At 33.4% G+C, this 25637-nt stretch overlaps 1 protein-coding gene across 1 annotated transcript in view; it reads left to right on the forward strand.

Annotated features, from left to right (window-relative positions):
- Positions 1-25637, forward strand: part of LOC106669076 (protein APCDD1-like) — a 653476-nt gene that overhangs the window by 90623 nt on the left and 537216 nt on the right. The gene's annotated exons all lie outside the window — the stretch shown is intronic.

The following is a 25637-nucleotide window of genomic DNA, read 5'->3' on the forward strand; positions in this document are numbered from 1 at the left end:
AGTTACGATGAATGTAAAATTAATGTACGATAGCTAAAAATTATTTTTTTTATTACAAACTGTTAAAAATTATTTAATACGATTTAAAAACTTCTGTTAAAAAAAGTAATGAAAGTAATTCAAAGTAAATGAAAAAGACTAAAAAAGACAATATTAACATAAGGAAAAACAAACAGGTTTTAAAAATGAAATAAATATTGTTTGCATTTTTCAAGAAGGTGGATATTTTGAACGTGTAATATGATTTATAGAAGCTTTCTGTTTTTCTTATGTTATATTTTGTACGAACTGTCTTTTCTGTTTATTGTCTGCATAGAATTCATCCGATCTGCATACCATATCATTGCATTTTATTTTCTCCCGAAAGACTCTTCTCCTTTGTTAATACTTTATAATATTTTGCAGAGGATGGGTCAAATAAACTTACATATCAATAGGATCGTTAGATTTTATAATTTTTGAGAATATCTCAAGTGAAAGGTTATGTGGCAATATTCAACAATGTATAATAAAAATGCAAAATTGCATTGAATCAAAAAACTTGCCTTAAGTTTTACCAAAAATAAGCAAATTTGTGCTTTCATCAATTTATCAAAGGTGGGGTTGAGATGGGAAGTTAGTGCCCGAGTGGATCGAAGTCACGATTGGTCAAGTAGTAGAGTAGCAGCGTATCAAGCAGAAGGTCTTGGGTTCGAATCTCGCTCGTGACACTGACTTATTTATCTTAACTTAAAACCTTAATTAATTGAATGATATTAATTGGTCAAGCTGACCCCGAAAAATAGTGAATTTATTGTATCAAATAATTTATTCGTGCTTGTCGTGCATTTCCTGAATAGATATTTTTTCTTCCCCATTTCGTTTCATATTATTATAAAACCGGTCGATTAGTAGAACATATATGTTCAAACAAATACACAAATTGTATCATTTTAATTACAGTTACATTCATGCCAACCGTTCAAAATAAACTTAAAATTAAAACGAGTAAATTGGGACTAAAAAGTCTAAAACATACAATAAATCGAGGTCATTTACTCTGCTTCGCTAACCATTTAGCCAACGATGATTTGTCTTCCCAAGTTACAAGTTATTGTTCGTAAATTAGTCTTAAATGTAAAATTATTCGTCTGGAGTAAAATGTCTTTATCTTTAGCCCCATTTTAACTTTATTTATGAGCATGAAAAATTTCCTTCATTAGTATATCTACTTTTAAATCCGCAATAATGCAATCTTAATTAAATTAAATTGATACAGCAGCACCCTGAAAGTATTAATATTTTATTTCTCGCCAATACCATATCTTCATATTCAGCAAACCCAGATGCCTAGTGCTTAGTTTTCTGTAATGAAAACAAAGGTACAAACGAAACAATTTCGTTTCTATTCTTGTTGATATTTATCAGTGCAAGTAAGCTTTTTTTGTATTTTATGAAATGGTATATAATGCATTGTGCATTGTTCCAAAACTGTGCTAATATTAAACAGTGTAGCAATTTATTTTTGAATGATTATTTGGAGATCTTGAAATGCGGCCTGGTGTGACGTAGGTTTTAAAAAAACATTTTCTTTATCGTGCCAACGTTTCGATGTTTATTGAGATCATCTTCAGGGCTAAAAGTGTTTGTTTTCTGTGTAGATGTGTCGTTCTTGTGTGTCGTGTTGAGAGTGCCAACAATGAAAAGAAACTTGCATCGGCTATCAATCAGAGAACGTTTTTGTTGAAATGAAGACAACACAATGTTACTACTCACATCGAAAACAACTTTAACTTCACAAATGTCACATTAACACAACCAAACACCAGAATTAACGACATACGTAAGGCCACAATACATTTCAAAACAAAAAACATTTTAAACATAGAAATCATTTTATGTTTTTAATCAAATTGATCCATTTAAAATACATTTCTAAACTTCATGTTGTATTTGGGATTGCATGAAGGATTATTAATTTTTTACGCGGACGAATACAATCCATCATATTTGACACAAAGGGACACAAATACGACTTCATCCTGGATTGGAAGCGTCTCTCAAATTGAACAATAACCCGTGAAATTTTTAATTGCCATATTTAGCTCAGCTGAGCGTAGCAAATAATTGTCAGACTATATTACGAAATTGGAGTTATTTCTTGCCGGACCGATGCCTCTGGCTGCCAACTGTCACTTGCCGGACCAATTAGATAAAATCCGAAGTCGAAATGTGCGATGTTTCTCTGACAAAATAAATAAACTATAACGAATAATAAGGAATGTATTTGTTAATTATTTAATTTATTTCATATATTTATATACATATTCCTCAATTAAACATTTATTTTTAAAAATACAATCCTTTTTTATCATTTATACTGTCATAAAGTAAAGAAAATACCTTCATTATTGAAATTATAACATCGTTAAGCTTATATTTAACAATGAAGGCACTGTGTTGGATTAGAGATATTTCCTCGCTATTCTAAACAACCCTTCCATTACCCAATTCAATTACCTCTGTTCTATCTGTAGAGATCAGGTAATTATTTGCTTTGTATCTGATTAGTTTGGCAAACATAGATACGAATAGAAGTGGATTAATTCAAATTAAAGACAAATATGTGTCTACATGTTTTTTTCCCACACATCACATTACCCGGAGCATCATAATAAAGGAAACCATCCAATGGTGGCACTTACAAAGGATTAAGTATCAAGGAGGTCATTTTCATTTAAATCTTGGAAGTTTTACAAGATGGAAAAGTATACAGAAGTTGACACGAAGACAAGAAATTTTGAGGGCGTTTTGGCAAGTAAGATTATTGACGAAGCTTTGACAATTTTCGGATCGGTAAAAGACAAATTCAATTATCTGCCAAGTTGTGGACCTATTTGACTGTCATCATAAAGATATCTACAAATTCATAAACTTAAGTTTTAATCAAATTTATTTTCGTTGCATTAAAAACTTAATTATGTTAATTTGTAGATCTTAACGTGGTTTAAGGTGATAAGTTCACGTTGCCACAGATTAAATAATTATCATGCTAAACAAAGTTATTACAAATTTCAATTAATTAATCTTTATGTAAGATATTGGTCGAGATAAAAAGTCAGTGCCATGAGCGGGATTCGAACCTACGACCTTCGACTAAATACGTATATGGGTTGAGGTGGTACGTTAGTGTTATTCACTAAAAAAAACAATACAGAAATTTCGTCAATCAATATCCAATAAACTATCATGACCCTTCAATCATCAATGCGGCATTTCTAACTTCTTGTTTCAAACTATCTTCAATTGCCCTCATCTTCCGTGTAGTTCGAATGGATTTTTTCCCGATTAAACGCCCTTCTTTAACCTTTTGCCAAACCATTTCCTACAAATTCCTTCATTAATTTTCAATTTATCATGCGAAAATCTTACTAACGTTTTTGCTGGTATTTCTATATAAATAAATTAAATATTAATATTAAATAAATTGGAGAAGTAAGTTTGATTTGTTAGAGAATTAATCAGGTTAATGATGCAGGGTAGAGGCCAATTTTTTTCGGTCTGTAATTCGTTTTTATAGAAATTGAGGACATTTGCAAAATATACATTAACTTTATTGAAAGTTGGGGTGCGAGTGGATCGAAGTCACGATAGCTCAAGTAGTAGAATAGCGGCGTATTTAGCGAAAGTTCGTGGTTTCGAATCCCGCTCGTGAGACTGACTTTTTTATCTCAACCAATGCCTTACATAAAGATTAATTAATTGAAAGATGTGGTTTGGTCAATCGGACCACGAAATCTAATGGAGTTATTACAACATTATCTTGAACACTGAGCTCTCGAAACTCGTTAACCTGTCCTATAGAAAATGTGTTTAATCACTGTCAATTTTATTATTTATCATTGACAAGGAATTTAGAGATACAATTATTAAACTTTTTTTAACTACGAAACTTTTAGATAATTATCTAAAAAGTTTAAACCACCGATGTATGGCAAAGGCACACGCTATGGACAACTTGCTCTGAAACAATTATAAATTACATAATGTATTTGCAAATTTAGAAGCCATGAAAAATCCTATAGAAGTTGTTTTTAAGAATGGTGATGAGCCTATAACTCGACATATTACAATTATTTTGATTTGCATATGATCGTTGGTTTTCTTTGTCAGAACTATTATTTGAGCTTTCACTATCAGTAAAAATCATGGTTCAAATTTATGATACGGTTAATGATTTATGATTTATTTTTGTATTAATACATTTCCCTGACTAGGTAGGTATGACCAAAAACTAACACAGTAAATTAATATTATTTATATTTTTATATAACTCATATAAAAATCTAACTGTATAGAATTATATATATATGAAACATACCAAATTCCTCTTTATACATATATAGGCTTCGAGTAATATCTACAATTTTTTATAACTTGACTTAAACTTGCATGCAATTAACGTTTTCTTTCCTTATGTTGCAGGTATGACTAACCAAGGAATGCTTTAACTTGTAAATGTTCAAAAGTTAAATATGAACCTCAATAAATGAGAAGCATCGTGTTACAAAAGATGAAGGTGAAAGTGGTGAGTTCACTAAAACCCATTATAAAGTTCACAATAATAACGCATACTTCGCATATTGACTACTCATATGACTCCTAAGCCTCTATAAGGCGAAAAGAGGGCAACAAGTGTTTTATAATTCATACATGGGCTTGGCAGGGATGCGTTCTAAGCCTGCTACTACTTTCTCTTTTCACAAATGATTCTGTGCTGTTTGACATCATTTTGATTTAAATAATATTATATGATGTCGGCATTGTCATTCTGGCGGAAATCTCTGATCATTTACATCACAAATGTAATATTTTATTGTCATAGACGAAAAATTGGTGTATACACTTGATGTAATTGAAGTAGTCAAGAAAAGTCTAACACAAATCGGCATTAACCAACTAATGGAAAGTACAATCAGCCACCCTTGGAATCCTTTGCGTTAAAAAAAAAATATATATATAAAAAAATGCGGGGAACACACTTACCCAATGCAACGCTGTGCGATGCTACCCGACGACTTTTCTCGCTTTGATAGGTTGTGCACATCTATGCGCATGGCACTTAGTCATGCAGCGTGTATCACAATAATCACTATCACTATCGCAAGACTCTTTTGTTTTTAATGCATTATTTTGAGCAAAACCATGAAACAAATTGTTTGTTAAACTTAATTGTTTTAAATAATATTATTAGGGTGTTTTGATAAATTTTCTCCCTAACCGTCATAATTAGATAATGTTCATAAAACCTTTTCAACTTTTAATCTCGTTTAATCTGGTTTACATTAAAATAGGAAAGTTGTCATTAATATAACGACAAAATTACAAATACTTAGTTTGAAATAAACTACAAAAATTATGAGTGTCCTGTTCTGACGCTACTGGACGAAAATGGTGTAATTTTATGAGCAAAACCATGAAATAAATTGTTAGTTAAATTCATTATACCAAAAAATTGTATTCCGGTGTTTTGATCAATTTTCTACCAAACCATTAAAATTAATTTCGTTTTAAATAAAAACGAATAAATTTTTGATCTTGGTTAATTTGATTTATATTAAAATTAGCATGTTGTAATAAATATAACGACAATAATTCATGCAGTTTGAATAAAAAATATGAGTGTCCGGTTGTTTTGTCGATCGACTGTACTCAATGCTATCCCGGCGAAAATCTGGACAGTAGAGATTGCAGAGCATCGTGGAGGGTAGCGTTGCGTTGGTACTGAGTCGGGTAGCATCGGGTAGCGTCGCATAGCGTTGCATCGGGTACGTGAGTTCCCCACTTTATATGCCATCTCAAGGTTAGTAAAGAGCAATAATTTGTCGATTTGAGTTTTAGAGTAAAGTAGGAAAATTATTTTATATTTTCATAGTACGGTGTATTCCCTCTTCTCGTATATCAGAACAGATGCTTTATCTTGAGACTGGCCTGGACATAGTATTTGTACTTAATCTTAAGATCTGTTTTACATTAAATTATTAAATCAAATAATACAGTGCTAGAAATGCACTTTAACTCACTAATTCTGACCAAATTATGATAAAAGTAGGTATACTCGTTGGTTTTCCATTGTCTCGACTGTCTGAAAAATATCTCACATCATTTAATCGAAAGTTTCGATGGATCTGGCCGTATTCCAATGTTTTCCGAAAAGCATCTTGATTCAAGTGATATGATCTACAAGCTTCCTTATTAACCAACCTCTACTACGGTGTATTAGATAACTCATATAATACTGTTCGGTCAGATCTATTTTTTCCCCAAAAACGCTTTGAACATGTAGAAAATAGATACTAATGTTTCTGTAAAGGAAGAGGATAACAAAATTTACAGCATTTCAATCAAATATAATTTTTATTTACATATTAAAATCGGTTATGGTAACCACAGTTCTGGTAAATCAATCTTACAGTTTCAGACTCAAAAAATATTACAATTCTGTTAGAAAATACATAATTTGAACGTCATACAAAAATATAAAAAATTAACATGAAATGACAAGAAAATAATCAGAACCATCAGAAAATTTCAAAATCGTAATCACAAACTTTCTTCATCGTAGGTCGAGGAACAGTCGGGGCAAATCAAAACTTTATGTTCCCCACACATCGATTTCTCACGGTATGCACAATATGAGTTTCCTTTCCTGTCGATGACGCACAAGTCGCACCGTCTCCTTTTTTGGTCGTACTATTGTCAAAAGATGCTTCCTGTCTTTTTAGCTTGTTGCCTAGCTGTTCACCTATCATCGCTCTGACGCTCTTAGATTCTTCGGAAGACTGAATCCTTTCTCCATCCAAGGCTTAGCCAACACAATGGCTAAATGTTTGAGAATCGTCGGCCGTATCGTGTTAGGGTATGGCTAAATGTAAAAACGGTTAAATAATAAAAATTACTAGAGCACAAGTTATACTACGGTGGGGTCGAATCTGACCTACACATTTCTACTACAGTTGGGTCTGATCCTGATGATAAGTGAAGAACGGTACGTATCTTATCGATGTGATCGAGCCAACGGCTTCCGCACGACTGAGGAGGAGGTGCCCATGGATGACAGATTGAACCGCACTATATGTTGGCCGTGTCGCGTCATAAAAATTTCACCTGGGTCGGATCCGAACACCGTAGTAGAGAAGGTTTAGTTGAATTTTTCTGAAGGAGAAAACAAGTGTTAGATTTGGTGCGAGTTGGTAATGTGAGGACATTGGTGTACCTATCGCCTAAACTTCCTAAACATAAAACCCTCCTCTCAGCAATATTTCTTTTATGTTATTAGAATTCTTTAAACCGAAAGCATTATGGAACTTTATGAAAGCGAATATGTTCGAAATCGTTGTTACCTCGCTATGAAGATAGGTATTTGAACAAAGCCTGAAGCCGAGAAACGTTTATATAACTTATTAAATGAACACGATTGATCTGCTATGTGAGATGTTCTAGAGTTTAGTTAATGGAATTAAAGAATGCTCTCAACTGACTTTGTATTAAATACGGGCCAGCTTCCAGTTTTCTTCCTATGTTGTGTATTATGTGTTTTCTGCTCTCTTTTAACTATTGGAATCTGGAACCCTAGATCCTAATCTTTTTATTGTCTATATGTTCGTATTGTCTTTTGCTGACAAACAAATATGTTAATAGGCCTGGCTATCGTGCATTTTTCCTTTTGCTGCGTCTTTTTACACTTAATAGCACAGAATTCCTTAGTAACCCCTTCGGCGATATACGTTTTTCTTATTAAAATGTGGGACACGTCTTACATATAGCGTCTTCTAAACTACAGCTGATCTTCGGTTAATGTCGTGTCGAGTTACGTGTTTCATCGCTTGACTTACAGCACAATTTTTGTTTAACAAGTCGCTTTTATGAACCAGTACATTTTCACTTCAATTTTATGACTATTTTATTATACGGTAACTATTTTCTGTCCTTTTACTTCGTTTAGGAAATCCTAGATTACGCTGTAAATTTCTTATATGCGAGGCGAAGGCAATGAGTGTTTGGAAATGCAAAGAGGCCCCGACGGAAGTCAGCGACACTAATGACCTCATCCTGGCATTGGTCCCTGGACCTTCGGGGTATAGAGGCAACGAAAAGTTTGACATGTTGGCCAAAAAAGGAGCCAACATAGATTCTATTGGCCCAGATACCTACTGCGGCCTAGCATCCTGACAAAAAAGAGGATACGTCTTAAAATGGATCCTTAATGAGTCAAAACCTGGTGGAACAACACAACAGGTATGAAGCACGCGGAGAGATTAACAGAAGGACCATCCGCAAAACTTACAAAAGAATTACTGGAAGGCAGCCGCAACCGAACCAGGATTCTGGTTGGACGCTTGACAAGGCAGATGTTCCCATCTTTACCGTGTTGAGACACATGGAAATCTTTAACATCCGGACTTCTCAGACGCCTAGTGTTCTCGAAAAAACACCAGGAAGATTTTACATGCATGGACTTGTCACATTCCTTGGCTAGCGAGGTAGTGTAATACTAACCATGTTCAAAAGTGCGCTAAAAAGGCACAGCCTTTTAGCCATGCCTTTCACAACCCCCAGAAAGAAAGAGAACGCACTCTATCTCCGGCTCCGGTTGGCCGGTACTCTCCAGCTAAGGTACAATTTGTTTACAAACCACGACCACCACGAGTCAAACCTCAATTAGTAATCCGCTTGGATACTCCACTCCCGTGGTTCAGTATTATTTTTAAGGTGGAATGATCGCCCACCCGGGAGGTCATACCAACTCCCTACGGATGCACCAGTTGCCTGATGGGTAGGAGGGTTGCGGAAGGAAAAAGAAAGGTAGGAAAGATAAGGAAGGTAATAGGGATATTGCCTCCATCATTGGATACCAGGGTTGATGGTCGGACTTTCCCTGGGCCCACAGGGAAGATGTCCCTGTGGGTAACCTGACAAGTGCACTGCCAGGAAGAGGAGGAGACCGCAGAACACATTTTATGTTTCTGTGAAGGTCTATGGAGGTGCAGGTATTTGCAACTAGGACAAGAAGAACGACAAGCTAGATCCTACACCAAGGAATCGCTGGCAAAGCTGTGGAGGCTGGCTAATAGCCTGAAGCTGGCCAGTAAATTATAAATAAAAGAGGAGCACGATAGATCTATTCAGGTTGACGTGCAGTAGGCCTTGTGGGCGCCTCTCTTATCCCTATCCCTATCCCTATCCATTACTGTAAACGTCTCCTCTTTTAAGTGGTGAAGAACCCTAATTCAATCTATATTATAGCAACACACACACAAACACACAACTAACCCAAAACACAACGATATATGCACATTTTAAATATAACCTAATACTTTTGCAAGCCTGTGGTACTTTCCGCCATACTTAACCTTTCAAACAAATAAATACATTCTTAAAGATAGAGCCTTTCAGACACAATTAAAAATGAAGAAGAAACCGATATTACGCCTATGTCTCACTGTTCTATCAAACTACGTACATTTACTATAACAACTGACCTAACCTTAATTTATCTTATTAATTATACTATTGTATAATTGCAACCATTCTACATACGTTTATGTCGTACTATTATCTAGTATAGTTTTTCAATCATGGTGGTAAAAGCACTAGAGTTCAGTGAACATTTATTGAGTTGGCTCAAAGATAACTATAATTAAATTTGAGTTTTAGTTATACATAAAAGCGGCAGTGTTACTTTTTTGTCAATGTTTCATTAGCTAAAGATATTTTGTTTATTAAAACCGTTAAAATATTTATGTTTTAGAATTTTACTTTCTCAGCATAACAGGATAACGCTTCATTTAGTTTGAAAAAATGAAGGATGGTATCTTAACAAAAATTTCTTATATTTAAAAAATAATAAAAATTTGCATTGTAATGTTTTTTCTGGTTTTATATTTGGCCCTGCTGTAATTTATTTTAAAATTTAAGCAAGATAATTGGATGTAGAAAACATTTAATTGACACACTTTCACAGTTTTGTTATTTTCACTAGAGAATAATTTACACGGGCAGAAGACCCAAGAGGGTTGTAAAGTGTAAAGGACAAAAAAATAAAAAACTGGCGTCTTAGACAATCAACGCAGAAAAAAGAACCTTCCCTATTGGATAGCATTTGGTTATTACCCCGGCGTGTGCTCGTCTGATGTAAATTCCCCCAGGGAGATATTTCGTGTTCACACCGGGGAGAAATACATCCTCCACAACAAATAAGCAACCATGAACGTTCCGAGCAGTCGGCAATCAATCAAGAGAACAAAACATGCCTGTAAAACCCATAAATTATATTGGTTTAATTGACGGGTTCGGGATCATACTATGACATCCGTCACATCGTCGAACCGGCGACGATTGCGATCCATGTCAAATGGTGGGTGGACATTTGGAATTCTCCCTATCATTCCTCCGACCAGGTTTAAGGGATGGATTATTTTGGATATTCGATTCGCCCGTCTGGTCGGCCCGGGATACCGATCTAATATCAACCGACACAAATTAATGTTGACACACCAATTTCAATGAGTTATTATTACTTCAAGAATGGATGCGACAGGTTCCGTTTACAAGGGCAAAAATTGTGAGAAAAAATTTGCAATTAGTTAATTAACTAAACAGTGGTTAAGCACATGATCGCAAACATAAGAAATCAGAACAAAAATTGGATCATCATAACGATCGCGTTTCTTTTTCGGTCTCTCACTCAGATATCTATAAATTTTTGAAATACAGTTTGAAAATAAATGAAGTTTGAGGATTATTATTGTGTAATTAATTATGAAAAACCGAAATGATAGGTGAACTCACGATGTTTGTATGATGTCAACTCGTGATACTCGAATAGAGAAATGACCAGTAAGATCGTGAACGCCCATTTTTTCTTAGCATGTTAAACGTTAATCTTTCCGCAATGCTGTGCGAGGATACATCCAAAAACAAAGCTATAACAGTCTATGAAGGCTTGTTTTTGTTTTCTCTTGTATTAAATTGAAAGATGCCAGAAGTTAATAAAAAAGGAAAATTTGTCAACTCTTTCATTCAAAATGCTATCTATCCAGTCGAAAATTGCTAAGAAATGACAAGCTTCAATTGTAGAAATTATAATTGATGGGGTGAGTGTGGAGTTCAGTCCTTTTTAAAAAAGATGGTTCCTACTCACATTAAGTAGTTTCGCAACAATCCAAATTTCGAGCCCTTTAGCTCATCGTCAGGTTGAAGGGTTTCCACAATCACGTCTCTCGACATTAATTGCAGAAGGGAACCCGCTGATACCCCCGCCAACGCGACGTTCCAATGAGGAGCTGGATTTTTAATGGCGCTCAATTTGAACGTGCGAAAAGCGGGAATTATAACACAAATAACAATTGTAATAGTAAATACTGTAAGAAAATAATTGTAAATTAGTGATTAAAGATAAAAAATATAAAAAAATACAAAATATATAAAAATAAAAAATAAAATAATTAGAATAATACCTTAATATTATTAAACTATTATAAAACATAATAACAATTAGAATAATTAGTTTAATTATTTGGACGTTTAATATTATTTATATACATATTTAAAATGGTAGGTAGATCAAAATCTGTTATATTATAATTGCATTTCTCACCATGTTCAATTTTACATTTTTTAATTTCAAATTTCTCAAACCAATCTAGTTCTCTCCCTTTGTTGAAACTATGTAACACTGCTGTATTTAAATTTGAATTGAAATTATGTTTTGTTTCTTTTACATGGTCCTTGAATTCCGAAAATTTGTTCGACATAGGCAAATGTTCTTTTACACTCGTTTTTATTTCTCTACCGCTTTGACCTATATATTTAATATTACAGTCATTACAATTGAGTTCGTAAACCCCGCTTTTAGTCAAGTTGTCTACCTTGTCTTTAGGTTTTGAAAGGATGTTTTTTAGTGACCACGTAATTCTATAAGCTATTCTAAAACCTTGTTGTTTAAAAATTTTAATAACTTTTACCGATAATTCGCCAATGTATGGCAAACAACAGAAACCTAATGATTCATTTATGGTGGGGTGGCTGAGTCCTATTGTTGGTTCGTTTAAAGTTAATTTTTTTATTCTTTTAACTAGCAACCTATCAATAAATATCTCTTGATACCCGTTGTTTTTTGCTCTAGTTTTAATAGTATCTAATTTTTTTTATAGTTAGCAGGAGATAATGGAAGTTTTAACATACGGTCTATGAGCCAAATGAAACCAGCAGCCTTTTGAGACCATGGTTATGGTTTTTGATTGATTTTGATCTACCTCCCATTTTAAATATATATATAAATAATATTAAACGTCCAAATAATTAAACTAATTATTCTAATTGTTATTATATTTTATAATAATTTAATATAATTATGGTAATATTCTAATTATTTTATTTTTATTTATTTTTTAATTTTTATCTTTAATCACTCATTTACAATTAATTTCTTACAGTATTTACTATTACAATTGTTATTTGTGTTATAATTCCCGCTTTTCGCACGTTCAAATTGAGCGCCATTAAAAACCCATCTCCTCATTGGAACGTCGCGTTGGCGGGGGTATCACTTCTGCAATTCATGTCGAGAGACGTGTTTGTGGAAACCCTTCAACCTGACGATGAGGTAAAGGGCTCGAAATCCGGATTGTTGCGAAACAACTTAATGTGAGTAGGAACCATCTGTTTTAAAAAGGAGCTTCAATTCTTACCGACATACTTGTATCGTAATGTCTAACAGCCTACAACTTTGTAGGATCGGGGATGTATCTATTATGAATGAGAGTATAAAGTCGGGTCAGAAATTAACAAAACAAATGTATTGGTCTGATTTAATTAATGCTAATTGAAGAACAAAAATACGTGTAAACAAAAAACAGCTGTTAAATTCATGGCTGCCATGTTGGTTACCTACGCCCTAACGGTGATTACATTTTCGACCTAACACCTAACATTGGCCCTGGCCTATTAGATCGACCAATATAAACGAGCAGATTCTTACAACTCTACGTCATCATTTTTCTCGATCTAACAGGACCTAATTGTGTTAACAGGGTTAAAACAAAGATCATGAATACCCCTAATGTAACTGGATGTTTGAGCTGAAAAGAAAGGTATCAAAAGTGTTTCTTCGGAAGTACTGCATTAGCGTTTATGTTAGGAAAGGAAGTTTCTATAAGATTTTCGTATTATACATTATCTGTATGCGAAAAGAAACAAACGCTGGTTATAAAATTTTACAAAAATGTTACAAATTTTATTTCTACACAACAAAAATATTTTGTTCCGGAATTTTGGTTATGTTTGACATAATATCATTTTGAAGTTGAAGATATCGACCTGCAACTATTAATGTTACGAGTTGGATCTTCGGGAGGTCAAATGATGGATGACAAAAAAAAAAAGAACAGTTCAACCGAGCTTTCGACGACTTGTATCACCATCCTTGGGGTATCTCCAAGAAAGATGAATTGTCATACACCATATAGGTTATGATTGCATATGTTGAGCAAGGTGTTGAGCGACAAGATATGAGGTTCTAGCAAAATAAAAACGAAAAAGGAACGACTGGTTCAACTACTCATCCTTACATTACTATTTTAAAACTGTAAAAACATAAAACTTTACTCAGGTACTGGTTTTTTGTGATCACAAACTAGTTAACATTAAAATTATACACGAAAATTCGACTAAAACATTTAAAACTTTATAATATCTACATGGGATAAAAACGAGGGCGAATCCGGTCCTCTTGCTTTTTGTTTCATCCGTCATTTGACCACCCGAAGGTCCAACACCGTATAGGTTATGATTGCATATATTGAGCAAGGTGTTGAGCGTCAAGATATGAGGCTTCTAGCAAAATAAAAACGAAAAAGGAAAAAGGAACGACGAATCCACTCATCCGCTTCATATCAACTATCGAACATTCCATATTCTTTGTCCAGTATGTTATGACAAACAGTAAAAACTAGAGGGACAGGGATTATTCATGCCCTCTTACACTTTCCCATCCTGAAACTGTCACGCTGCCTAAAACCTGGATGATCTCGAGACCTCCTAGGCACTTAATCGCTCAAATTAAGTGCCAGCATTTTCTGGTTTCTTTCAACGTTGTTCTCCGGAGTTGTGCTGACTACACAGGAAGATAAAAACTGAACGCGCATTTATTTATAATTCACTAGTTTTCGTGGTCCGCTTGACTAATTAATATCTTTCAATTAATTAAAGTTTTTAGTTGAGATAATAAGGTTTTTAGTTAAAAAATGGCAAAAAGGTGGGGTTGAGATGGGAAGTTAGTGGCCTAGTGGATCGAGGTCACAATAGCACAAGTGGTAGAGCAGCGTCGTATCTAGCCGAAGATCGTGGGTTCGAACCCCGCTCGTGACACTGACTTTTTTATCTCAACTAAGCACCTTAATTTATTTATAATATGTATTTTAACATGTACCGACTAAAAATCAATTATTTTTAAAAAGTTACTAAACTTATAATTGTTCCTAAATTGCCCCGTTCATCTAAATTTGGTTAGGAGTGATCATGCGATTTTTCATGAATTCTTGGTTTTTTCAATGTTTTGAGCTATCAGATTAATTCGACGTTTTGAATGACTTTGGCTGGAAATAATTTCCACTTAAAAACTGTTCAGCTGTAATTAGCAAAATTTGTAATTATACAAGTGTACAGTACACGAAGACATTTTTATCTATGGATTCATTTTCCACGCTTTTATTTGACGGAAATAAATTTTATGAACTGAAACGTTCTAATTTAGCGTTTCCTGTTTCTGTTCATCACTCTTTCTATCCATCCATCTGTGTCACGTCTGAAGAAAATAAGGATTCTTTCCTCTGCGGTTCCTCGGAGAAAATTTCAACCGTATGTATTCTGATTCAATAGTTTGTTTTTCAGCATATCTGAAAACCACGTCTCATATAAAAAGGAGGTCAGTTTTCCTCGAAATTAATTTTATATAAAAATGGTTTAAATACTATACTGCATATAATTTTTTAAACATTTTATGAGACAATAAAAGAACTGAAAATATTCTTAAGCTGATTATAATAGAAATAGTTCATTATTATTTATTTTCAATGAATTATACAGCATTAATCTTCTTTTTTTGTCTCAATTTAATAAGTTTTATAAAATTATCTTATTAAAGTTCAGAGTGACTTATTTTGTGAACAAATTAAATACTGTTCACTAATATAGATGAGCAGTCGTTTAGAAGTACAATCCACTACTCCTCGGGATTGATTTCACTGACAGAATTAAACAGTTCTAGCAGATTTTAAGCTGCATTCACATTGTACTTTATATCTTCGATGGTATAAATTGATCAGGTATGTTGATATTACACATGGCGATTTGCTGGGATAGAAAAAATAGGTCGGTCGAAGAAAAATTAGTACAATTTCGAAAAACGAGTTTTCTAACTCACTTTCTTTAAAAGATACCATTTTGGAATTTTTTCGTAAAATTTTTTTAAAATTCTGAAAAACTTTTCAGACAAAAAAACAGCTTTATATCAATAACTATCTGTATTTTTAACTATATTTTATCATGATTTTTTAAATCCACTTTAATTTTTTTAGAATAAGCTGATCGCTTTCGAAGACACAATCGTAAAAAATATCAACAAGGAAGATCTTCGAAGAATTGTGTGGTGATTAGTGACTGTTAGTCGATAATTATTCAGAAATCGTGAGATGCGGTCTGGTGTGATGTAGGTTTTAGAAAAACATTTTCTTTATCGTGCCAACGTTTCGATCTTTATTGAGATCATCTTCAGGGACTGGGATTTACAAACATTGTTTAAATTTAACAAATACATGTAGGATGTGGAAAAAAATGAATTTATACAATGCAAAAAAATATATTTTTTATATTCAATCAAAGTATCTCTTTTTACTCAAAGTGTTTGTTTTCTGCGTCAGTGTGCCATTCTTGGGTGTCACACATTCTCTAAGATGTTTATTCAATTCCTTTTCCTTTCACATGGAAAATTATTAATTCTCGCAGTTTTTGGTTTGCCTTGTTAAATATTAAACACTTTTGTGGTAGTAGGAGCAATCTAAAAATCAATTTTTTTCCAATAAACAAACTGCAATTATCTTCAAAAGCCTTGAACTGTATTAATTTGTTTAAATTAATCATTCGTTAAATATTCAGATTTGCATTTAATAAATAACTTCGGTAGTCAGTACTAATTAAATCTTCCTCTTCGTTTAAAATCTTGATTACACGATGATATACGTATTTTTGGGACTCGATCAACTATACTCCTCGAAAAAAGTCAATATCAAGCATATCATTAGAAAGGTTATTAAATGAGGCAGTTTTATGATGGGCACCACACCTCAGGGATGTTTTTTCATTCTTCAGAGATTTTTCAATATTTAAGTATTTTAGTTTTTTGGCAGCTAAACAACAGTCAGTGTATGTGAAAGGATTCAACGGATGATTCGCTTTTTATACAATAAATTTAATGCATTAAATTTCATGGTCCGATCTACGAAATAAACTCTTTCAATTAATTAATCTTTATGTAAGGTATTGGTAGAGATTGAAAAGTCGGTGCCACGAGCGGGATTTGAACCCCCGACCTTTGGCTCAATACTTCGCTGCTCTAACCACTGAGCTATCGTGACTTCGATCCATTGGGACATCAACTTCTCCTCTCAACCCACCGTTTGAATTTTCCCTCCTTTTTGCTATTTTTCAAATGTCGTGTAATCCATTTGATTTTTGGCGACAAATGAAATGGCCACGAAGAGCTTTAATGAAGTTATACTTCATTTTTCTTATTAAATCCATTAGATTTCGTGGTCCGATTGACTAAATAACATCTTTAAATTAATTAATCTTTATGGAAGTTATTGGTCGAGATAAAAAAGTCACTGTCGCGAGCAGGATTTGAACCCACGACCTTCGGCTACATACGCGGCAGCTCTACCACTTGTGCTATCGTGACTTCGATACACTCGGACCCCAACTTTCAATAAATTTAATGTATATTTTAAAAAAGTCCTCAATTTCAATAAAAACGAATAACAGACCGAAAAAAATTGCATTCTGCATCATTAACCTGATTAATTCTCTAACAAATCAAACTTACCTCTCTAATTTATTTTGAAGTATAGAAATAACAATAAAAACATTAGTAAGATTTTCGCATGATAAATTGAAAATTAATGAAGGAATATGTATGAGATGGTTTGGCAAAAGATTAAAGAATTGCGTTTAATCGGAAAAAAATCCATTCGAACGACACGGAAGATGAGGGCATGAATTGAAGATAATTTGAAACAAGAAGTTAGAAATGTCGCATTAATGATGAAAGGGTCATGATAGTTTATTGGATTGGACGAAATTTCTGTATTGTTTTTTTAGTGAATAGTTCAGTACATAGAAGAATACGGAATTACCAAATTTCACCTTTCTTTTTTTATGTGGTTTAGTGACCGTTAGTTAATGATTATTCGGAGCACGCGAAATGCGGTCTGATGTGACGTAGGTTTTAGAAAAACATTTTCTTTATCGTGCCAACGTTTCGATCTTTATTGAGATCATCTTCAAGGTTCCAAGTGTTTATTTTCCGTGTAAATATTCTCTCAACACGACAGACAAGGATGACACACTGAAGATGATCTCAATAAAGATCGAAACGTTGGCACGATAAAGAAAATGTTTTTTGAAAGCCTACATCACACGATCTCCGAATAATACTTTTTTAGTTAAAGAATTTAGTGTTATTTATAATTTTTTTTTTTGCAGTGTAATGTATTTAAATTACGTTCTCTTAGTTTCAAAAACTATTAAATACCTTTTCTCACAAACTATTACAAGATCGATGGTGATAAACGACGCAAGTCAGCTAGACGTTAAATCCAAGTAGTCTTTTAACTTAATGGTAACGAACAAAAGGAGTTGAAATTGTCTACTTACGGCGTAAAGGAAAAGAGAATTAATCTGAGTAGTCGTGTTAGAGAAAGCCGATATCAGGCTGAGGTTTGCTCTACCATTGTTATGGTTTTGACACAATACCGGGCTCAAATATTCAGAAAATGGGGGTGTTTGAGCGTATAATTGTTTCCTATGACCGTCGGTTCATTAAACATGTGACTCTGATTTACGCTTTATGCCCTGTGAATAGGAACCTTTCACGGAACGGTAAATTTACGCCAGATTTTGACGGCCAAAGTCAAGCACAGTTTCATTAGAATCACAGACCAAAAAAGAATTTTTTATTTGATTTCTTTACATTTTCATTCAATACCGGAGGAATTTGGATTTATTCTAACCTCCCAATCCAAAATTTTTAAAAACATATTGTTATTATTTCCTTTATTATTGGGTTGTCCAGAAAATAATTTAGGTTTTCATGTTTTCTTTCCAGGCCCCTGTAATTTTTTTCATTTTTTGTTTGCAATTGATGGATTATTCTCTTGAACATATGTAACCAATTTTTAATCCTCTTTTTTGTTTTTAGGTTTTTTTTTTACGTCAGTAGCATTTCCTTACATCAGAATAATTCAGTCTATCCTAAGACGTAAACACGTGAATTTCGGTTTACGATTTTAAACTGGGTCGAAACGGAGCCCAAACGGCCAGAAACGTTAATAAAGTTTGATGTGATGGTAGTGTGCGCGAAAGCACCGTTCAGAGAAGGTTTAAAAATTTTCATTTCCCTTGAAGGTAAGTAGGTCGTGGAAGAATTTCTTCCCAAGATGATGATGTTCTTCGAGCTTTTGGACGAAGAAAATCCCAAAATAACTGTTCCAGATTCTTGCAAAGAATCTTTCAGGTACCGACTGTCACTGACCACCTTAAGGCAATTGGAAAAGTGAAAAACCTTCAATAGTGGGTTCCTCCTTAATTAAGCTACCGCAAAAACATCATCGTTATGAAGTTTGCGCAAAAAGAAATCAACCCTTCCTGGACAGAATTGTTACTTCTGATGAAAAGTGGTCAGTGGCTCGACAAAGGAGAAACAGCACCACATTTTCCAAAGCCCGAAATTCATAAAAAAATTTGATGGTGACTGTATGGCAGGTTTAATTTGGGCTAATTTACAACAGCTTCTAGAATCCTGGCGAAACAATCAATGTTGAAATGTATTGCTCTCAAATTGAAGCACTGAACCAGAAATTGGCATTATTGAGGCGGCCTTTAGTCAATCGTTAAAGGCCGATTATGTCATACGACAACTTTCGACCCCATGTCACACATGTGACAACATGAAAACTGTGGCATTTTGGCTATGAGGTTCTGCCTCACCCACCCGATTCTCGAGACCTGTTGCCTACCGACTACCATTTGTTCAACGTTTTACAACATAAAAAATGTATTGAACAAAAGTCGTTAGAAAATGCGGTTACAGAAGGTTTAAGCGTTGAATTTTTTTCTTATTAATTAATCATTATGTAAGGCATTGGTTGAGATAAAAAATTAAGTGTAACGAGCGGGATTCGAACCCACGACCTTCGGCTAGATACGCTGCTACTCTACCACTGGAGATATCGTGACCACGATCGTGGGTTCAAATCTCGCTCATGACACTGAATTTTTTATCCCAACCAATACTTTACATAAAGAATAATTAATTGAAAGAAGTTATTTGGTCAATTCAACCACAAAATATAATGGATTTAATAAGAAAACGAAGTATATTTTCACTAAGAGCTTTCCGTGGCCATTTCATTCAAATAGAATCGAATAGATTACACGACATTTAAAAAATGGCAAAAAGAAGGGAAAATTCGAGAGGTGGGGTTCAGATAGGAAGTTGGTGTCCGAGTGGATCGAATTCACGATAGTTCGAGTGGTAGAACAGCGGCGTATTTAATCCGAAGGTCGTCGGTTCGAATCCCGTTCGTGACACTGGCTTTTTTTATCTGAACCAATATCTTACATAAAGATTAATTTATTGAAATAAGTTATTTGGAAATGGGTGTTTATTCTTATTATTGAAGTTAGGTTCATGAAATTTGAAGAAGAGTATATGGGGGAATTTGTACATTTCCATTTTTCTTTCCACATCAAAAGATTTTTTTTAAATTTTCCTTTAAAATTTTTGACATATTTAAACTAAATTAAATCAATTGTTATCCACGACGCTTATGCAACCCCACCAGACTTCTTCTACAAATACTTCGACTTACTTTTCGCTATAGTGATCGATATTCATACTATAATTTTCAGACTAATAATTTCTTCCTTTTTTTTATTCTTCATTTATGCTTCAACATTCCCAGATCTGTGTCTGAAGAAATTGAGATTTTAATTTAGATATTGCATGCAAACGCTGAAAAAATAAGCTCTATAAATTTCTCTTCAGGACTTACCGTTGCAATCGATAGTTATTTATTGTCAAAACCATCGAGAAGAGCACCTGGCTACACTGGCAAAAATTATTCACGCGAATTATAACTTAACCAGTTTTTGACTCCCTTGAAAAATCAGATTTTTTGCATAACAGTGCGCTTTTCTCTGAACAATATCAATCGACTATGAGAATGAGTTTTTATGATCACATTGCGAAGCACAGAGAAGGATAAGGAAATTGACGAAAGAACAAAAAAAGGGAAGCAAAAAATTTTAAAAATGAAAACAAATAATATGTGCACCTCTGACATTTAAATAAAGCCTTATAGATATAAAACAAAAAAAATTCTTATAGAAAGATAAATTCAAACATAAACTAATAACTAACTAATAATAAACTTTCTTCTTTCTAACCATCCCTAAAGACAAGGTAGACAACTTAACAAAAAGCGAGGTTTACCAACTTAATTGTGATGAGTGCGACATTAAATATATGGGACAAATCGGAAGATAAATGAAAAGGAGAGTTAAAAAACACTTGCCTAAACGAACGAATTTTGGGAATTTAAAGATCATCTAAAAGAAGAAAAATATAATTGCAATTAAAATTTAAATACATCAGTGTTACATGGAGAGAGAGAGAGAGAGAGAGAGAGAGAGAGAGAACTAGATTGGTATGAGAAATTTGAAATTTAAAAAATGTAACATTGAACATGGAGATAATGCGTTAATAATATAATAGATGTTGATCTACCTTCCATTTTAAATATTAATATAAATAGTATTAAACCTCCCAATAATTAAATTAATGTGTGGTGATTAGTGACCGTTAATCGATATTTATTTAGAAATCGTGAGATTCGGTCTGGTGTGATGTAGGTTTCAGAAAAACATTTTCTTTATCGTTCCAACGTTTTGATCTTTATTGAGATCATCTTCAGGGCCTGGGATTTCCAAACATTGTTTACATATTACAATTACATTTTGGATGTGGAAAAGTGAATTTATACAATGCAAAATATATTTTTTATATATTCAATCAAAGTATTTCTACTCACTCAAAGTGTTTGTCTTCTGTGTAATTGTGTCATTCTTGCGTGTCGCGTCGAGAGTGCAAGTAAGATTTTTGCTATTTTGTGTTTATATACGTTGGATTTTGAAGGGTGGGGAAGGATGTCGGTATAGAAAAGACATTTTTGTATAAGGCGTCGGCTTCTTTGAGGTGAAAGGAGCCGACGAAGGGAAAAAATATGTTGCTAATGGTTCGGCCAGATAATCCTTTCAGGATTATATAGAAAGGGATAAATAGGAAAAGGATGCTAAATTGTTGGGAAATTAGACCATGTGAAAAATATTTGATGTGTAGAATGTAATGTGGTGATATAGGTCTGTTATCTGTATTGAATGTATCTCTACTGTAATTGATGCTGTGTTTATCTCGGTTGATATAAACCATTTTTAAAAAATTACGTTTATGTTTGTTTTGTTCTGTATGTAATATTTTTGGATTTTTGAAGTCGAAATTGAGTTGGTGTTCAAGATGGGGGTAGCAAGTGCTGCAGGATTTTGCATAGGTTTTTTGCAAGCATAGATATCTTGCTTTACTCTCTTGTCCAGATATTGGGATGTAAGACGGATGTAAGTTGCCGGACAGTTTAAACAGTTGATCTTGTACATTAGGTCAGATTTATTTGTTATTGGTGTGGGATCATTAATTTTGGGAGGGTTTGGATTGTTTTATAATTTTTAAAAGCTATATTGAAGTTATCGGACGAGAGCAATGTGTTTAATTTATGTGATAGGCCTTGAATAAATGATATTGGAATGTGTGCTGGTTTGTTTGTTTTTGATAGACTTAATGTAGTATTATTAGTAATAGTGGATTAGTGTTGAGTTGTAATTGTTGATTATTCTGTTAATTATGTGTTTAGGATAGAGATTGTTGTTATGGAGGATCTCTTTGTGGAGGATATCTTTATGTTTTTGTGGTGGAAGGATTCATGGCTTAAGGTAATCATTCTGTGAAGTAACCCTTTGGCCGTGTTTATTATTGTATGAAGAGGATGGTGAGACGTAAAGTTGAGGTAGCGATCTGTATTTCTTGGTTTTTCATACCAATCTGGGATTAATCTGGTTGTTTTATTACGAGATCTAAAAATGGTATTTTTTTGTTGTTTTCGATTCCATGTGTAAATTGTAGGCGTGGGAGAAAGCTATTAAATGGATTTAATGTAGTTTGAATTTGATCTGTGGGAACAGCTGTCAATATATCATCAACGTATTTAGTGAGGAAGGTCTTTTCTATACCGACATCCTTCCCCACCCCTTCAAAATCCAACGCATATAAAAATAAAACAGCAAAATCTCACTGGCACACTCAACACTACACGGAAGAATGGCACCATAACACAGAAGACAAACATTTTGAGTGAGTAGAAATACTTTGATTGAATATATAAAATATATTTTGCACTGTGTAAATTCACTTTTCCACATCCAAAATGTAATTGTAATATTGTAATGTTTGTAAATCCCAGGCCCTGAAGATGATCTCAATAAAGATCGAAACGTTGCCACGATAACGAAAATGTTTTTCTGAAACCTACATCATACCAGACCGCATCTCACGATTTCTAAATAAAAATTAAATTAATTAATCTAATTGTTATTAATTTTATCATAATTTACTAATCTATTATTAAGGTATTATTATAATTTAATTTTCATCTTTTATCTTTAATCAGCAATTTATAATTATTTTCTTACAGTATTTACTAATATAATATTTACTTCTGTAATAATGCCCTCGCATGTGCAAAATTAAATAATTAAAAACCAGCTTCCTATTGGAACGTCACGTTGGCGAGTTCACTTTTGCAACTCATGTCGAGAGATGTGGTTGTAGAACTCTTTCAACCTGATGATGAGCTAAAAACTCGAAATCCAGATCGTTTTAAAACAGCTTACTGTTAGTAGGAACTCCCTTTTTAATAAAAGGATTAAAATTTCTTCTTCTGCCGGAGAAACAAATTGTTCATGAAATATTTTGGCGCTAAAGTTCCTGAAAAGGAGAGTCGTCAACATGTATGCCATGTATAGAGCAAACAATTATTGCAGATGTTTTTGCATATTATTATTACTACGTGTAATAACAACCTTATTTACAGATTCAAGTATAAAAATCTACATTTTGAACCATTTAAGTTACACGTACTTTACTCATTTATTTCGACTAATTTTGTCATTATAGAAAAATACTTTAACTTCGTACACCTTCTTTCGAAACGGTTTATGGTCAGGTATTGAAAATTATACATAATTGGAAAACAGTAATTTATCATTTATTAAAGCAACTGCAACTTGCGGCCTTAACCTAGCCACGTTTGTCGAATGACCGGCTATTAGCGGCATATCTACCCTGGGAGAATTCATTAGTTTGACCCAGCGCCAACCGACCCGGTGATTACTATCTACAATGAAATTTCGAAATTAATTACGAACGGTTAATCTGAACATAATGTCATTTTGCCGGCTACAACGTGGATACGGACGGAACCTGTGCCGGAATCGAGATGAGATTTTCAATAACACCCATGGATTTCAATCAGGCGGAAATGTAGTTTATTCAGTTAGTACTCCACTACACCATCCATAGATATAAAACCACAGTTAGTGAAACTACTTTTCGCTTACTTCAAAAAATAAAACTTGTAATAAACATTGCACTCGTCAAATATAAGAAGCAAATGTTTTATCAGGCAAAAAATGATTTTTTTTTATCTAATATTTCCTCTTATAAAGCTGCAACCATTTTTTAACACAAAATGAAAATTGTCCTAAGCTTATGAAGTGCTTCAAATAATTTTTGAAAATTGGGAATCGAATGTTCTTGTGATGAAGATTGTGGTGAATCCGGATTTCGATTCAAAGCTGATGATTCCGACCGAAGAGTTTGAAAACCTCGACTCGGCAAATCACGACTCCTCGATTGAGGATACAACTTCTATACTGGACGATATGTCGTGCGACATGTCAATCAGGTCTAAATCTTAATAATTATTTAATTTATTTTACCTAAGAAAATGTTCCCGTCATAGATTTAACTTCAGACAAAATTAAATAACAAGTATTTGAATGAGGATCAGGTAAATGATCATCGGATGAAAAAATCCAAAAACATGCCTAACTTTCGTCATATAAAGTATAATAAGGCTGAATTTAACAAGTATCTTTACAGGCCTAGAATGAGAAACACATGTGTTAAATTCAAAGTTTTGAGGACATTATAAAGGAATTTTTATGTGTCCATAAAATTTTAAACTTCATAACGTCCATACACTTTTGTATTTACAATATGTATTTCCCATTCTAGGACCTGTAAAGAATGCTTGTTAACTTCAACTGTTGTAAATTTTAATTGATCATTATTATCCTGAAGATGTTATAATAACTAAAGCTCAGCACGCCGATGACCATTTACTTACATAAATAACACCACTGTCCCCATTTTAGACTTTCATATATATACTTTTTTTTAATAATAAAAGAAAATATAACATATTTTGCCAGCATTTACATGTTATATTCTCAAAAAACTGTACTTTACAAACTTGAAAAATATTTTTCTTGAAAGTTATAACAAAGAAGGTAACACTATACTGCGGTTGAAAAGGCCATCCTTTAATAATAGATTTTTAAATTTATATTCTTTTTATAATCCACTTTTTACACACCATTTGGTGTGAGTTTGTTCTTGCCTTATTGAACTTTCAGCTCGACCTTCCTTATCCAGTTCAAAACTTATTCTTTTTTATAGATTATTAGTCAAAAACTACTTTCACCCTAAAAAATCTTTTCTCAATTCCTTACTGCAAGAGAGATCGGTTGTAATGTTTCTGTGACATAATCTGGGCGTCGACGAAAAAAATTCGATCAAAAAATCGCTTGTCCCGATGATTTGTTTGCATATTTGGCCACACCTTTCTTTAAAACCTTTCATCATTTTAAACGTAATATTTTTCCAATACATCGCAACTGGCGCATAATTGTAGGTATATTTTAACAAAGCTTAGGAGCAGAAAAATAATTGGATTTCAAATGTGTAAATTTTTGTCACAGATTCAAGTTGCTGCCAGAAATACCATTCAGTTTTTTAAAATTACAATCTGATAATTCATGGTATGATGGAAAAAATGAAATAAATAAAGATTGGTTGTAATGGACGAAATAGATTGTGAGACAATGGTTCCAAAGAAGGCAACATTTTGGCCTCTCTTTGAATCAAGTTC

The sequence above is a fragment of the Cimex lectularius genome, unplaced genomic scaffold (genome assembly GCF_000648675.2).
Source record: "Cimex lectularius strain Harlan isolate CLEC.00 unplaced genomic scaffold, Clec_2.1 scaffold53, whole genome shotgun sequence".
NCBI lineage: Eukaryota > Metazoa > Arthropoda > Insecta > Hemiptera > Cimicidae > Cimex > Cimex lectularius.